This window comes from Ixodes scapularis, unplaced genomic scaffold (genome assembly GCF_016920785.2).
Source record: "Ixodes scapularis isolate PalLabHiFi unplaced genomic scaffold, ASM1692078v2 PGA_scaffold5__190_contigs__length_132052651, whole genome shotgun sequence".
NCBI classification, from domain to species: domain Eukaryota; kingdom Metazoa; phylum Arthropoda; class Arachnida; order Ixodida; family Ixodidae; genus Ixodes; species Ixodes scapularis.
In genome coordinates this window covers 16392029-16396129 of record NW_024609880.1, presented here as the reverse complement: position 1 = coordinate 16396129, position 4101 = coordinate 16392029, and the positions used below count along the sequence as shown (strand labels likewise).

Here is a 4101-nt window from a genome sequence, read left to right as displayed (position 1 = left end):
TACTTTGCTGGAAGGCCTGCTCCGCTGCATGTGACCACTGAAACCCTTTTTCGTGATTCAGCACATTATACAGCGGCCTCAGCATGGCAGCCATGTTAGGAACAAACTTCCCATCAAAGTTTAACAACCCAAGGTAGGCTCGCAACTGGGTTTCATTCTTTGGAGTAGGCACCTCCTTTATCGCTTTCACGTTTCCATCTGACGGCCTTATGCCTTTCTCATCAAGAATGTGCCCAAGGTAGGAGACAGACGTTTGAAAGAACTTGCATTTTTCTTTCTTCAATCGTATGCCTCTTTCCTGGAACCGTGATAGGACACTTTCTACTTTCTCGAAACACTCTTCAAGAGTGGACCCGGCTATCAGAACGTCATCTAAATAGCAAGATACGCGGTCAAGCCCTTTTAACACGTCATCCATTACTGCTTGAAAGATCGAAGGCGCACTCGTGATGCCGTAGGGTAAGCGCGTGTACTTGAACAGTCCCAGGTGTGTGTTGACAACGACTAGAGACTGTGCTTCGGGATGCAGTGCGAGCTGCTGATAGGCAGTGGAGAGGTCAAGAACCGTGAAATACCGGCACCCCGACACCATTACAAATAAATCTTCCATAACGGGAAGGGGGTAATGATCCGTACGTAGGCACGGATTCAGCGTAACTTTGAAATCACCACACACCCAGACTTGGTTGTTCGGTTTTGGTACAACTACAAGGGGCGTAGCCCAGTCACTTTGCTCTACAAGTACAAAAACGCCTGTTTTTACGACTGACTGCCGCTCTAGTGACACGGCTTCCCTCAACGCGAACGGGACTTATCGGGCATTGCAAAATACCGGTGTGCTACTCTCTTTCAGAACCAGTTTGACCGGGCTGCCCTTGATCTGTCCTAGCGTAGGCTCAGAAACCTTGGCATACTTTTCAAGCAGCGCCGCCACCTTGTCTAGGCACACTCCATGTACGCTAGTCCAGTCCAACTTCAGAGCCACCAGCCAATCACGTCCCAGCAACGCCGTGTTGCTATTGTCGCGTGTCTTCACGACAATCAATGGTAGATGCTCGCGCTGGCCGTTATGCTCGACGAGAGCAGAAAGCTTCCCAGCCACTGTCAGTGGTGTTCCGCCGTACGTTTTTAGCTTCAGGGGGCTCGGCTCTAAAGGTAGAGAGGGCCAGTACTTCTTGTACAATGCTTCCGGTACAATTGAGACCGACGCGCCCGTGTCTATCTGCATGCGAACATTCTTCTGGGCTACTTTCAAGGAAATTTCGTAATGTCCTGAGCGCCCCTCGCAAAAATAGACATTGTACAACACCACTTCGTCCCGGTCACTGTCTTCCACCACTACGTTCGCGGAGTCTTTAGCCCCACCCCTGCACATTTTCGCTAAGTGTCCGTAACGCTTACAAGAGCGGCAGCGATACTTGCGAAATTCGCAGGTAGACGACTCGTGCGCTGATCCGCACCAGAAACAGTCCGAGGATTCCAACGCTCTTGCTCTCGATGATTCGGCCGTAGCAGACTATTTCTCCCGTCGCTGTGGGCGTCTCCCGCTGTCTGGCTTCTGGCGCAGCACGCTGACTGTCCCCAGGGCATGACGGGGCTGAAATACATTGCTTTCTTTGCGTGCGAGCTCGATACTCTTCGCAATATCGCAGGCATTTGCGAACGTCAACGCGCTCTTTTTCAGCAACTACGCTTGGGTTTCTCGGTCGCTCAGCTCGGCGACAAAACGATCCCGAAGGGCGTCGTCCAGAAATGCACCGAAGTCGCATGACGCGGCCAATCGCTTCAGCTCTACTGCAAAAGCTGCCACCGATTCGCCCTCTTGCTGGAAACGACGGTTAAACTTGAACCGCTCCGCTATAACTAGGGGCTTCGGCGAGTAATGTCCCTGCAATGCTTGCACCAGTTGTGCGTAGGTCTTGCATTCAGGCTTTACCGGCTCGAGCAAAGTTTTCAGGGTCTTGTAAGCGTTTTTTAGAGCGCAGCTCTTAGGGGCCCGTTTCCGGCTTGAGCGGCGTCGCCGTCGGCGTCGGCGTCGCCGTCGCCGTCGCCGTCGCCGTCGGCGTAACCGCGCGGTGCATCATGGGAAATGTCCCATAATGCACCGCGCGAGCCCCCCACCAAGGTCACGTGACCTCGTGGGGGTCACGTGACCCCCCGAAGTCACGTGACTCCCCTGAGGTCACGTGGCCCCCTCCTCGAGGTCACGTGACCCCCGCCGATGTCGTGTGACCCCCCGATGACGTCATCGTCACTGATGACGTCACCGGCATCCACATCGTCATCGTCATCATCACTGATGACGTCACCGGCATCCACATCGTCATCGTCATCACTGATGACGTCACCGGCATCCGCATCGTCATCGTCATCATCACTGATGACGTCACCGGCATCCACATCGTCATCGTCATCATCACTGATGACGTCACCGGCATCCACATCGTCATCGTCATCATCACTGATGACGTCACCGGCATCCGCATCGTCATCATCACTGATGACGTCACCGGCATCCGCATCGTCATCATCACTGATGACGTCACCGGCATCCACATCGTCATCGTCATCATCACTGATGACGTCACCGGCATCCACATCGTCATCGTCATCATCACTGATGACGTCACCGGCATCCACATCGTCATCGTCATCATCACTGATGACGTCACCGACATCCGCATTGTCATCGTCATCATCACTGATGACGTCATCAGTGATGTCACTGATGTCGTTACCGGCATCCGCATCGTCATCGTCATCATCACTGATGACGTCATCAGCGACGTCACTGATGACGTCACCGACATTCGCATCGTCATCGTCATCATCACTGGTGAAGTCATCAGTGACGTCACTAATGACGTCATCGGTACCCGCATCGTCATCGTCACTGATGACGTCATCAGTGACGTCAGTGATGACATCATCGGCATTGGGGGTCACGTGACCCCCAAGGTAACGTGACCCCCCCCCCTGGTTAGTTTAACCCCCCCCCCCCCAGTGCCCTTCCCTCCTCCTCCTCAAGAGCTGCGCTCTAATTCGGCGTTACAGGGAGTTGTAAGCGGCTTTCATTTTTTTTGCTATTGCCGTTATGAACGTTTAGACCTTGAGGTCGTCGCTCACCTTGGATGCCTTCAGGAAGTGTTCAAACCTCTCCACGTAGGACTCGAATTCCTCGTCGCCGTCCTCGACGAACTGATCGAACCTTCCAACCATTGTCATCCCGGCGTCTCGTCGCGGCACGCTCCAGACACGCTGCTAGTGGCCTTTTTCAACCCGGCAGGCATGCCATCCTCGTCGCCATTTAATGTAGTAGCCGCAGTGGACGAGGCAGGAGACAGAGCGACTAACGCAACATGTTTATTCGGCAAGCGCGCCCGTATCAAGAACACTGAGCTTCGCGTTCCCAGCGCTTTATAGATAAGCGATAGCCACGATAGTGACGTCACGGCGCGTCTACATGACACCACACCACCAATGATTGTCGTTCGTCGCGCCGGATTCTTGCCTCGTCGACATGCACCTTCACTAGTTCAGTTGCAACCGGCCGTGCGAAGGCATCGCGCATATGGTCTGCGTCCATAAATCTAATTTGACCACTCGCGACGCGCACAAGATACGTCACTGGACTGACAACCTGAGTACCGTGCCATCGTCCCACGAGATGCTCTTGCCACGCTTGCCACACTCTCTCCCCAACAGCCAATGCACGCTCGGCGACCCGATATTTATCCTTCCGACGTTTGTGTTTTAATTGTTTATCGCGCTTATCCCGTACAAAATCTTGCTTACGGAAAGACAGCTTGACCCTCGGTTGCCGATTTAAAAATAGCAAGGCGGGTGTCTTCCCTGTTATGGAATGCGGCGTTCTGCGATAACTCATCAAAAAGCTGTCCAACGCTTCCTGTATCGTCTCTTTCGTTAGGGCTTTGCGTTGCGATAACAGTTGTTAGAACAGATAACAGTTTAGAACTTTTCTTGCACGTATAGGCCTTACACCAGCAGTAGTCCGCTGCATTCACCTTGCCGCAACAGAATCACCTTTGTTTCTTGCCTTCCTGTCAAGTTGAGCTTGTATTTTTTTGTGACGGATCGCTC

At 53.1% G+C, this 4101-nt stretch overlaps 1 pseudogene; it reads right to left on the bottom strand.

Moving 5' to 3' along the window:
• Positions 1 to 839: 839 nt before the first annotated feature.
• Positions 840 to 3225, bottom strand: LOC121047986 (annotated as a pseudogene).
• Positions 3226 to 4101: the final 876 nt, after the last annotated feature.